Source organism: Leiobunum rupestre, chromosome 1, assembly GCF_980474605.1.
Source record: "Leiobunum rupestre chromosome 1, qqLeiRupe1.1.hap1, whole genome shotgun sequence".
Taxonomy (NCBI): Eukaryota; Metazoa; Arthropoda; class Arachnida; order Opiliones; family Sclerosomatidae; genus Leiobunum; species Leiobunum rupestre.
Window position 1 is genome coordinate 24,416,023 of NC_143384.1, and position 13,813 is coordinate 24,429,835.

The 13,813-nt window shown below is 38.4% G+C and overlaps 1 long non-coding RNA gene across 1 annotated transcript; it reads left to right on the plus strand.

Moving 5' to 3' along the window:
* Nucleotides 1–10,568: 10,568 nt before the first annotated feature.
* LOC149961944 (uncharacterized) lies at nucleotides 10,569–11,065 on the plus strand. Its single transcript, XR_016481213.1, has 3 exons — nucleotides 10,569–10,644; nucleotides 10,719–10,830; nucleotides 10,902–11,065. It is a non-coding gene; the product is annotated as an uncharacterized LOC149961944 (long non-coding RNA).
* The last annotated feature ends 2,748 nt before the right edge of the window (nucleotides 11,066–13,813 follow it).

Consider the following 13,813-nt stretch of genomic DNA (forward strand, 5'->3'; position numbering starts at 1 on the left):
ATGATATTGGAAATTGGACGGCATTGGTCTTTTTCATGTGGTATGCGTCACAACGTCAACAGGAAGTGAACGAGTCGTCCACTACCAGATATCTACGGTATCTTCATCAAGGGCGAGTGTTGAAATAAAATGAGCGTTAAAGATGCGGCAAGTATTTCGTAAGCGAGTAATTCCAAAAAGCCTCTGTAGATATTTCATTAAAATTTGCTTCGTATTATATTTAACTGATAAACTTGTTCTGTAAAAGGGTTTAATTCAATTGTGCATTGTTATAGTACGTCTAACTTACTGTTGTAACTACTTAACTTATGATATTCTGAATAAATTAAAATTGGTCGTTTCGTCTCAATTATTTTAATTATAATTAAAATTTTATACCGGGCGGGATAGAAATGGGTTAATATTTTTAACAAATAACTCTAAATTGCGGAGATATATCTTTAAGGGTTATCTCGAGAAATTAATACCACTAGGGACGATTCTTCCGAGGAGAGGTATATTTTGGCTTGCCAACTTGTTGTATAATGTATGTCCCTTTTTCAGAAGGAGAAAAAAGATTAAATGGAACGATATAATATATATTTAGGTGAAGCGATTGGCTTCATATGAAAACACTGTTTAGAACAGCGAAGACTTAACGAAGTATTTAAATTCTAGTCAAATTTAAAGATAATCTAGTTTCAAATTGAGTTTATGCAATAAAATAATTAGCGATTTGACCCGTATGTAATTGTAATTTTGTTATTTCTGGCTATTTCGTTCTCAATTAATCGTTAAGACTTGGATGCTTTTTTGTACTTTTTACATCTACCACCGATAGCTGCTTAGATTCACTGAAATTAAGACAGGCATCGTAAGCATAATAGGTAATAAAGTCTTTTTTTATTAATGAATTTATGAAGGCCTAATCTGGTTTTTTTTAAAGGTTAAATCTTGTTTTAGCGCAGTCAGCCGAGATTAGAGGGTTAAAGGGTAGACCCTGTGGGTGGTTCACTTTGTTAGTTTTTTTTTGTTATTTAACGACCTATATATAGTTGTGTTAATTCAAAGGAGATGATTTAACGTTAATTGCTTTAAGAGCTGGCGGTTAGTCAAGTGGCTCTCTGTGCTTTGTTGATGGTAAGGTTTTTGCTTCTTGTAAATATATTTGGTGTGGATATTTGGATATCTACGATTTCTAACGCAGTCAATGATTTCTTGGGTGTGCGAGTCATTATATGATATTGGAAATTGGACGGCATTGGTCTTTTTCATGCGGTATGTGTCACAACGTCAACTGGAAGTTGAAATAAAATGAGCGTTAAAGATGCGGCAAGTATTTCGTAAGCGAGAAAAATACAAATACCATCTGTAGATGTTTCTTTCATTAAAATTTGCTTAGTATTATATTCAACTGATAAACATGTACTGTAAAAAGGGTTAAATTCAATTGTGCATTGTTTTAGTGAATCTAACTCGCTGTTGTAACTACTTAATTTATAATATTCTGAATAAATTAAACTCGATTGTTTCGTCTCAATTATTTAAATTAAAATTAAAATTTTATACCGGGCAGGATTTGAACCGAGAATACGTTTTTCGTAAATAACTCTGAATTGCGGAAATATCTTTGGGGGTCGTATCGAGAAATTAATACCACTAGGGACCATACTTCCGAGGAGAGGTATATTTTGGCTTGCCAACTTGTTGATTATTGAAGAGTGATGACAGCGATGAGGCCAGTGTAATGGTTAATTACGCGCATGAGTTCGAATCTCGTTCCACAAATGTTTTTTATAAAAAAATTTCATTTTAATTTTACCTTCAGTTCGAACATTTTCTCTGCTTTTTATATCAAATAATAGGCGCTTAAATAAAACATCTTCCCAGAAATTGGCAAGAAGTAATATTTCCGACAGCCAGGACTCATAAGTTATTATTTATATAGTGCTTGTTGAAATATTAGAAAGCTGGAAACTTTCTCGAACGTAACATCGGTTTTTTGCTAAGCCTTAACATGCCAAAAAGGTTACCTGGTTAAAAGGAACCACTTGTTGCATACCGTACTGCAAAAGTAATATGTTTAGTTCCAAATGAATGAGTTTTCATCTTTTTTCCAAAAGATAATTTTATACAAAATGAATTAACTCTGCCTCCATGGGAAGCTTTAAAATTGCCCGGTATTATAAAAATATTACATATAATTTTAATTATTTATACCATAAGAGGATGATAATGATAATAACATTATCTTCTTGTTCTTAGTTTTAGTAACATTATATATTTTACCTTAAAATATATTATCGAAAAATAACATTAGTATGTTCCTTATACACGTGAGCCGACGCGTTTCTTAACTGACGCAAAATTCTCATGAGGGCAAAAACGCGTCTCCAATTGACTTAAATATGACTTTTTGGCTAGCCATTCTAACCGTTTAACCGACCGACCGGAAATAGCTCCTTCCCAGATGAATTTGGAGAGGGGAGTAAAAACCGAGTATCTTTTATTGAATCGTCCATTTATATTACTTACATTCCTCGAAAACTTGTCATTTTAATTTATTTTGCTCCCAACGCCATCTCGTTAAAAAAAAATTACTAAGAATTTTGGAATTGCTGTATTTGTTCTCTCCGCTGTGCCCCGGCGCCTTTCCCGGCTCGTATTCCCTCTCTCCCTTCTCTGAGAATGGACCGTCTCCGTTTCCCCTCTTTACCCCGTTGCCGCTCCCCAACTAGCCGTACCGCGAAACGGGAATTTGCTAAGAGCGTCGCCAAAAAAAATCGATTTTTTTTTAAACCAATGATTCAGGGGCGTAGGAACCGGGAGGGGCAAGGGGGGGCAATGCCCTCCCAATGATTTTGCTGGGAGGGGCAACTAATGTTATTGCCCCCTCCAACTTTTTGGTCAGTTGAAATCTTCAAAAGGCTCAAATTCTCATTTTAAAAGCATATAAAGCTTATAGAACCTCAACTGTGTTTAAATTTCACTCTTTTCCCGCCAATTTACATAGTGGTAAATAGTACACATGCATTCGGAGAAGCTACACTCCATTAAATATTCAAAACCATTCTCCAGACCCGTTTCCGTTTCTCTTTGCCCCCTCCAACTTCTAGAACGTTCCTACGCCCCTGCAATGATTAAGCACTTAAAAAAAAACAATTAAATCGAAACATATTAAAGGCACAGGTTTCCGAAGTCAGGAATCCAGTGGTCGTTTTAGATTTCGCCTAGGACAAATAGTTTTAGAGATATAAAAATAACAAGCAATGCATGTTAGAAAAGATCTCAGTCGAAATTTCGGAGCTTACGGTTTCAGCGTAGACCAAAGCCAGGCGATCCGGGTGTTTTTTGTAACCATGCGCTCTCACTATAAGTAAAGGGCCCTATCATGGTTTTTAAAAATCGTACATGCACTACTAGGTTGGCTCTTGAATTAATAATAGGAGTCTTATTATTAATCCAAGATGTGATCGTCAAAAATTTGGCCTATACCTTTGCTTATGGGGACCTTATTTTAGGCTTATGCTAAGACATATATCCGAAATGTTCCATTTTTCCTGGTGACTCTGAAAATTTTCTTTTATCAAGCAGGTGTTACGTCTGGCTCTACAATGAAATGAACCGAAGATACAGGTAGTTTTGTATTTTGTCCGCCATTTTCCAAGATGGTGACGGAAGCTTACGCTCCAGAATCGGGACTTTTAGTATGTTATTCATCTTTTTGGGAAAATTGTTGAAATCGAAGTCTAATTTTACTGGGCTAGAACCTTTACAGTACATTTATGATATTGACTCCTAGTACCAACTTGTTTTTTTGTTATTTTTTTCAATTTTACTATTGCGTTATAGGGGAGGTTCTACAAATTTCTTATCGCATCTTTTTATGTACCTCATACAGGTGACTAAATAAAATTTTAACAGGTTGGTAAGCCAAAATATACCTCGAGACGACCCTTAAAGATATCTCCACAATTCAGAGTTATTTACTAAAAACGTAATCCCGGTTCAATCCCGCCCGGTATAAAATTTTAATTTTAATTAAAATAATTGAGACGAATCAACCGAGTTTAATTTATTCAGAATAATATAAATTAAGTAGTTACAACAGCGAGTTAGACGTACTAAAACAATGCACAATTGAATTTAACCCTATTTACCGAACAAGTTTATCAGTTAAATCATATGTAACATAATTACTCATAAGTATGCCTCTGTATAACATTTCTGTATAAAAAAATTCAATGATACTTTGTTTCACACGGAACATATAATAAGTGGACCCACAAATGCAAAAATTCTTATAATCATTGCGCTGTTGAAAAAGGTTACCATGGCAACAAAATCACGTGATCGCGTGGCACGAGCTAAATTATGGATTGTTTAAGTTAGAAACGCGCGAGAAATACTTATTTTCATTTCCCAGCACTAAAGCTGATGACGCGTTTTTCGTCACGAAGTCGGAAATGACGTGATTTGCATCATATCCCGTAAACAAGGTTTCATTAAAGAAAATGCTTTTATGGCATACTTATGAGTAATTATGTTACATATGGTTAAATATAATACGAAGCAAATTTTAATGAAAGAAATATCTACAGAGGGCATTTGTATTTTTCTCGCTTACGAAATACTTGCCGCATCTTTAACGCTCATTTTATTTCAACACTCACCCTTGATGAAGATACCGTAGAATAGCTATATTCGACATCTGGTAGTCAGCGCCGGCACAAGGGCAGTGCGAACGTTGCGACCGCACCGGGCGCCGTCATAGGTGGGGGCGCCGAAACGGGATCGCGACGACGGGAACATAACTTTTGACCGAAAGACCGAAACGCCTGACCTCGCAACGAGATTTCGCACCACCAGAAAAACTTCCTGGGGCCGCTACTGCTGGTAATGGACGACTCGTAGACTTCCTGTTGACGTTGTGACACATACCGCTTGAAAAAGACCAATACCGTCCAATTTCCAATGACTGCATTAGGAATCATAGATGTCCAAATATCCACACCAATAAAAAATGTATTAAGAAGAAGCGAAAAACTTACCACTTGAAAGACACTTGACTAAACGACAGCTCGTATATCAATAAATGACCGTAGACGGAATAGTTAGGGCTATTTATAAACAAGTTGGCAAGCCAAAATATACCTCTCCTCGGAAGAGTTTTTAATTTTCGGTTAAGCGTTACTGTATCCGTGGTTCTGCGGTAGAACGCTCACCTGTCGTTCAAGAGGGCTCGGGTTCGAATCCCGGCCGATTAAAAGATTATACTACACCCAATGACAAAAAGAGGGCGCTTTTGGAAAAACCTTTTCCCTGATTCTAAGAAACTGCGTACACAGTGATTACCCGTAAGAGCACGATGTATACAACTCGATATTTTCTTCATAAATGAACTATTACGCTTGAAAACTAATACGCTAAACCCACAATAGATAAAAATATACGACTGAAAAAACGAAATAAATTACAAAAAACTAACGGGTTCTACCCTTTAACCATCTTATCTGCTGACTGCGCTAAAACAAGATTTGACCTTTAAATTTTCGTACGTAAAAAATTTAGGATTTAACAAGCTCACAAAAATTAAAAAACAAAGTTCAATAAAAAATATCCACAGATATTGTATTCATCCGTTTAGTAAAAAACCCCGCCTTATCATAATGGTTCCTTTACTTTAATACAAGTCAATGGCTCGGCGGTGAACTATCCGCATGGTAACAATGCGACCTGAGTTCAATTCAAATTTTACATTAAAATACTTAAATATTTAATTAAATATAAGATTAATATAATTTATAAATATTTAATTAAATATAAGATTAATATAATTTATAAATATTTAATTAAATATAAGATTAATATAATTTATAAATATTTAATTAAATATAAGATTAATATAATTTATAAATATTTAATTAAATATAAGATTAATATAATTTATAAATATTTAATTAAATATAAGGTTAATATAATTTATAAATATTTAATTAAATATAAGGTTAATATAATTTATAAATATTTAATTAAATATAAGGTTAATATAATTTATAAATATTTAATTAAATATAAGGTTAATATAATTTATAAATATTTAATTAAATATAAGGTTAATATAATTTATAAATATTTAATTAAATATAAGGTTAATATAGTTTATAAATATTTAATTAAATATAAGGTTAATATAATTTATAAATATTTAATTAAATATAAGATTAATATAATTTATAAATATTTAATTAAATATAAGATTAATATAATTTATAAATATATAATTAAATATAAGATTAATATAATTTATAAATATTTAATTAAATATAAGATTAATATAATTTATAAATATTTAATTAAATATAAGATTAATATAATTTATAAATATTTAATTAAATATAAGATTAATATAATTTATAAATATTTAATTAAATATAAGATTAATATAATTTATAAATATTTAATTAAATATAAGATTAATATAATTTAAAAATATTTAATTAAATATAAGATTAATATAATTTATAAATATTTAATTAAATATAAGATTAATATAATTTATAAATATTTAATTAAATATAAGATTAATATAATTTATAAATATTTAATTAAATATAAGATTAATATAATTTATAAATATTTAAAATGATGTAGAATAAATTATAGTACCTAACGTTATAACGTCGTCGTTGGCTCAGTTGTTAGAGTAAATCTCTGATACACAACAGACCCGGGTTCGATTCCTGGCCAGAGATCGGCGGACTCTGGGCTCTAAAGAGTCCGAGAGCTATTTCTGGGCGCGAGCTCCACTCTTCGGGAAAAAAGAGAAGAGCGCGAGCGCGAGCTCCACTCTTCGGGAAAAAAGAGAAGAGCGCGAGCGCGAGCTCCATCGTTTGGGAAAAAAGAGAAGAGCGCGAGCGCGAGCTCCACTCTTCGGGAAAAAAGAGAAGAGCGCGAGCTCCACTCTTCGGGAAAAAAGAGAAGAGCGCGAGCTCCACTCTTAGGGAAAAAAGAGAAGAGCGCGAGCGCGAGCTCCATCCTTTGGGAAAAAAGAGAAGAGCGCGAGCTCCACTCTTCGGGAAGAAAGAGAAGAGCGCGAGCGCGAGCTCCATCCTTTGGGAAAAAAGAGAAGAGCGCGAACGCGAAATCAGCATCTGAAAAAAAAGAGAAGAGAGCGAGCGCGAAATCAGCATCTGAAAAAAAAGAGAAGACCACGAGCATCAGCTTCTGAAATAAAAGAGAAGAGCTCGAGCGCGAGCTTCAGCGCCGCCCTTAGAGAGCGAAATTTAAAACAATTGATTCCCGCCTTTCTTCACGAATCGCATCACGTGGTGCTTTTTCTGAATGTGAATTTCCCAGAATCTATCGGTCTCTAAGAGAGGGCGCTTCTCATTACGAGCAGACCGCGAGCTCTAGCTCTTCCTCTTAAAAGAGCGCGAGCGCGGGCTACCCCTCTTGTACTAAAAGAGAAAAGCGCGAGCGCGGGCTCGCCCTCTAATACTAAAAGAGATGAGCGCGAGCGTGTGCTCGCCCTCTTGTACTAAAAGAGATGAGCGCGAGCGTAGGCTCACCCTCTTGTACTAAAAGAGATGAGCGCGAGCGTAGGCTCACCCTCTTGTACTAAAAGAGATGAGCGCGAGCGTGGGCTTGAACTACTCACTGTGAAAGAGAAGAGCGCGAGCTCGGAAATTTGGTTTTTGCCTATCTCTGTTCCCGGCCAGCGCCAATAAATCGCAAATTGACACTAAGACGAATACCGTGGACAATTGGTGGAAACCCTGCCATTGGACGTTGAGAGGTTGTCATAACACTCAGCACTCGGTCCGTCCCAAAAGTCTATAAGAAGAAGTTGAAGAGAAAACGCCCGTACAAACACAACAAACACCAACATAAACACAACCGACTCAACAAACACAAACACAACAGACTCAACAGACTCAACACCCACAACCGTCATAACACAAACACAAAAAACTCAACACCCACAGCCGTCATAACACAAACTCAACATTCACACCCTACACATAAACATTGCAATAAAGAAATATCCAATCAAACTAAGTTAAAACTGTCGCGACGGTGAGCGTTAACCAAAAAAAAAACATCCAAACCAAACCCGACCGCAATTTAATCCGTTAACGCTCACCGTCACATGGTGGTTTTGCCAACCCTTCGACTTCGTTCCCTAATTCCTAGCAACTGCGAACGCAGAGATTTCGAGAAAATGCGAACGCATGACACACAGACAGACAGACACGGTGGAAGTATCCCGGACGGGAGCTACCATCCGGAAGAGCGGAGAAAGTGAAGAGAGAGGTCAGGGTGTTTCCAAAGGAAGGGGGGAGGCCAACCCCCCGGAAAGCGTTCCGAAACTTCAAGCGAGAGACCGCTGTACCTGAGCAGGAAAAGGCAAAGTGGGCCAGATCACCTTGTTCCCGGCACAACGGGCAAAGAGGAGAGGGGCGCAATCCGAACCGGTGCAACACCGCTGGAACTGGAAATCGATCAACACGAGCCAGAGAAAGGAGGCGTTCCTGGAACCGAGACAAGTGGCAATCCCAAACCTTAGGGCGGGCCGGAAAATTCTGCACGGAAAAGAGAAACCGGCCCGTTGGTGCGTCTGCCCAATCCCGCTGCCACAGACGGAGCAACGCCGAGAAGCAACGGCGACGGATGGTCAAAGTGTCTGGGGGCGGAATAAACAGAGGAGCCGCTGTGTCAGTAGAAGCAGCCCGAGCATGGGCATCCACCTGCTCATTATGGGTTACACCAACATGGGAAGGCGTCCACAGTAAATGAAAACGGGCATTGGGAAAAGGCAATAACTTCCCCAACATACTCTGGACCAAGGGATCCACAGATGAGCCGCCCGCAAAGATAGATAAAGCGGAGAGAGAGTCCGAGCATATAATCGCAGTGTATATGTCATGGGCAACAAGCCAGGACACCGCCATGTACAAGGCACACAGCTCGGCCCGAGAGATAGCTAAGTGGGAGGGGCATCGAAAACGACGGCTAACACCCAAACTAGGAATAACAAAAGCGAAACCTCCAAAATCGGAGGACGGGACGAGGGAACCATCCGTATATACATGACACCACTCTAAAGGAAGAGAATCGAGATGACAGTAAAAGGCTGAAGCCCAAGAGTGGGAGGTATAATCGGCTTTGGGCCCTGGCAACCAACGTATATCGAGGACGAATGGGGACTGTGTGCCCGGAGGCCAGGAGGAGCATAAAGACTGCGGGACAACGCTGTGGAACAAGTCCTCCAGGTCCCACCTTTGCGCCAGGAGAGTGACAGTACCCCGAATATGCAGGTATGGCAAGGCCTGTTCACGAAACCAGCTCTGAGTTAAATGAGAAGGTGGGGCACGAAGACAATACAAGGCGTATTGCAAACACTGCGAATCACGCCGAAGAGAAAGCGGAGGGATGTGTGATTCAACTTCCAAAGCCGACACTGCCGTCGACCACGGGACACCTAAAATCAGGCGTAGCGCCGCATTTTGCAGAACGTCCAGACGCTGGAGAACAGAAGGCGCCGCAGTACGATAGACTACCGCAGCATAATCAAGGGGGCTGCGAATCAACGCAGAATAAAGTAACCGCATGGTAAGCTGATCAGGGCCCCAATGAGTCCCGGCAATGGTGCGAAGAAGAGACAGACGTCGAAGACAATGAGCCCTCAAGTCATCAATATAGGGACGCCAAGTGAGATGACTGTCGAAAATTACACCCAAGTAGCGGCACTGGGCTATTCCTTGTTTTAAGCATAACACAGTTCGTTATTTTAATATCAAAGGTTATTTTTTTGTTGAAAAATAACCTTTGATTTCAAAATAGCGAACTGTGACTGTAATCAACAAAAAATTACGGATTAGGCTAATTAACAGCTCCATCATCTTCCCCAAACGCCGGGCGCGAAGAATTAAAAATCGCAGAAAAAGTCGTTTCATTCTAAGAACGCTCAGAACGACGTCGGTGAACGAACGAATCATCCGGCGCTTATTCTCTTGTTCCGTTGGGGTTAAGCCTATGGGCTGCGTTCAACAACTATCAACGGAGAAAAACCGTTGAGTTATCGTTGAGTTCTTTTAATCAACGCTACGTCACAAAAATCTAAAAGCTGTTGTACGATTTATAGGCTGCGTTCAACAACCATAGACATAATAAAGAAATAGACACCTTACGCGGAGTTTGATTTGCCAAAAATATACGGGAGCGATAACTAGCAGACAACCGGTATTTGTTCCGTATTCCTGTGGTACCACGTTTAAGCGACGCCTGTCGATAAGGCGAGAAAATACAAAATCATCACGTGATACGTCACACATGTTCGTGTTTGTAATCTTTTAGGTACTCTGACGTGATTCGCGAATATTTTGGCTGTGAGAATTTAAAATAAGGTAAATTTTTATTATAATTTTTAAATAAGTCAATTAATTCTTTCAAAACAAAAATAAAAAGCAGCAGATGATCTTATAATTAAAAACAAAAAATTATATTTGCGAAATGATATTTTGTCAAAGGCTTAAGTAACTATCCAGTTGTTGTGGAACTTGTGGTTATGGCTTGTTATGGGAATATTCTGAGATTCTAAATTGTAAACAAAAGTAAATGGAATTTTGATTCTACCTTGGATTAAGAATGATTCTACTAAAGGTATGTAGCTATTGTTCTTGAAATAAAATTAGCTTTGACAATTTAAGTCTGATGGCTTGACCCTTCATTTCTAGATTTTTGTCCTTCTCTAATTTGTGGAGTCTGAGCTTGCAATATAAATTAATAACTTTCTTAATGATGATGTTCGATTCCAACTTCAGGATCAAACATGTTCATGGTGATCTGGTAAGATGTCCATGCCAACAATATTTCATAATACAGCAAGTTCTAGTTCTTAGACTACATTTCTTTTATAGAGAGAGGAATATCTCTTCATAACAACTAAACAAAATTGGCTAAAAACCAAGGAGATCTTACTCAAATTATAATAACATAATTAAACCTACACGAAATGATCCTTGGTCAAAATTTAAAGGTGAGAAGTTAGCATCACCGGTTTTTTCTATTTCACTTTCAACTGGATGTAATTTCTATAAATTAAATAAAAAAATTATTTTGACTATTTTTACTTGTTTTAATTCTATGGAAACCAAACCAGAGTTGGAATGGCTTTTGGTGTGACCCACCTTTTGCCATTTACAATTTGTATATCCCGTTTTAAAAAGTGATCATTACAAATTAAATCATGATTTGAATGTGTCGCGATTTACAGCAATTGTCCATTGAGAAAGTATTGTAGGTTTCGTTATAAAAAGATTTTAAATAAGAATGAATATTCATCGAAATAATATTTAATAAAGTTGTTGTACGATTTATATAGTTCGCTGACTTAACGAACAAAATATCGTCTGCTACCCCTCCTTTAACTTTGTCGAATGACGTCACGACACCGATGAGCAACGGAAAAACCTGCTCCTCCGACCTTGGAGGAATAAAACAAGTATACAGGAGTTGCGGAGAGCTGCGAAATCGGTTTCGTCAGTGACCGTGATCTCGCGCGATTCGGAGGGGTTCAAACGCGACTAGCGCCAACTGCATTCGGGATTTTGCAACTATTCTCATTTTATAGCATTGTTTTCGCGTCGTCTGGTTTGTTTTATTCCTCCAAACAAATACGAGTCATTTTGGAAAAAGGCGCAAAGAATTTAGAAATGTTTCAAAACAAACCAGACGACGTGAAAACAATGCTATAAAATGAGAATAGTTGCAAAATTCCGTATGCAGTTGGCGCTAGTCGCGTTTGAACCCCTCCGTCTCGCTCGAGTTCACGGTCACTGACGAAACCGATTTCGCAGCTCTCCGCAACTCCTGTATACTTGTTTTATTCCTCCAAGCTCCGACCGCTGACTTCGTTGAGCAACATGACGTAGAAACCGGAAGTTAAAAAAAGCGTACAGTAAGCTCAACGCTCAGCGCTGAGTCCGCTGAGTCCCGCTGAACGTAGCCATAGTTCGCTGACTTAACGAACAAAATATCGTCTGCTACCCTCCTTTAACTTTGTCGAAAGACGTCACGACACCCATGAGCAACGGAAAAACCATCTCGCTCAGCCGATGTTTCCGCTGAGTCTCCGATGATCAACGTGACGTCAAAACCGGAAGTCAAAAAACCCGTTCAGCAAAAAACCGCTGACCGTTGAGCTCAACGCTGAGATTTTTTACAGTTGTTGAACGCAGCCCTGGTCACGGCCCCCAGGCCTGGTTCACACGGGCAGTGTTTTCCTGGTTTTCTATATTTTCTAGTTTTACTAGGGTACGTTCAGCAGAGCTCATCGGACTCACCGATTACTAATCGGTGACATCGGTTTCCTACTGTACGCTTTGTCGCGTTTCCGGTTTTGACGTCACGATAGTCATCGGTTACTCACCGAAGTCATCGGCTGGAGGAGTCGGTTTTTCCGATGACTGATATCATTTCTGACGTAAAACTACTATAAAAGCTACGGCATTTTAAAAAACACCGATGACTGAATAAAAACGTTCAGCAACTTACGACGTCATTATGACGAAAAAGCTCATCGGTGGAAAATATCAAATCCATCGGGTTTTTTTCCGTTGACTGCTGCTGAACGTAACCGCCTTTTCCCGTGGTTCTGGCGCACAGGAACACGACTGTACACTCGGACAAAATTTGCCGGATTTTATCACAGCGAGCGCTGCCGGGGGACGAGGAAACGGATTACCTTTTTTTGAGGGGCGTTGGGCTCGACCAGTCAGCGAGCGTTATGCCGTCACCTGGTAAACGCAAAAATTCTTAAGCCTACTTTTAAAGACTTTCAAAATCGCTCCTTATATCACGTGACAGAGAAACGCTCGCTGATTAGTCGAACTCAAAGAGCTTCAAAAACCGGGAAAATAAAGTAGAGATATTTCAATTTTCAACATTTTTTTCTCCGTTTTCTCGTTTACCGGCAGCGCTGACGGCGGAAAAATCCGTTAAATTTGGTCCGTGTGTACAGTCGTTTTCCCGTGCGCCAGAACAACGGGAAAAGGTGGTAGAACGAGAAAATCAGGAAAACACTGCCCGTGTGAACCAGCCTTAAGACTTATGCTCCTACTCATAGGCGAGAGTAAACTTAAAGGGATCCATCACTCACAACAGGGGGAGGCAGTTTTTTTGTGACCCCTATGCCTTCCCCTGTTGTGAGTGAGGGATCCCTTTAAGTGGCTTATCCAGAATTTATCTGGTAAATAGTGACAGGCAACCATTTTCACCCCGACTCGAACCATTTATTTATTTATTTATTTATTTATTTACAAGGAAGGACTGCTAAGCTAAATAAGCTTGTAGGCAGTAATGCAGGATAAGAAAAAAAAACAATAATAAAAATGTAGAAAAATGGTAATAAAATGCAGGAAAAATTGATACGATACATCAGAGGAGGGCAAAAACATAGAATAACAAATTAAGAATTAATGAAGGGTTGATAGGAGATGTTGTACCGTCATCATTCTTCTCCTTTTTTCCACTTTCAGCAGAGATCCTTCACTTATAGAGATATGAAACTCCCGATACCCCCGGGCCCCAAGGCCCCAACCAAAGATAATTTAAACTTTGCCCCGACCAAGGATAATAGCTAAAGGATACGAAATAACATGCGATTTTCGCTCCCCTTCCGTAACAGTTTTACTCCCACAAGTTGGGAGAAAAGGGGGAAATGCATAGAATTGGGAATAATACTGCTAGAATTACAATTACGATTTCGGTTGCCATGGTTACGCGGGACCTGTTCTGAGAAGACTGTACGAAATTCATCTTTATAAATAGG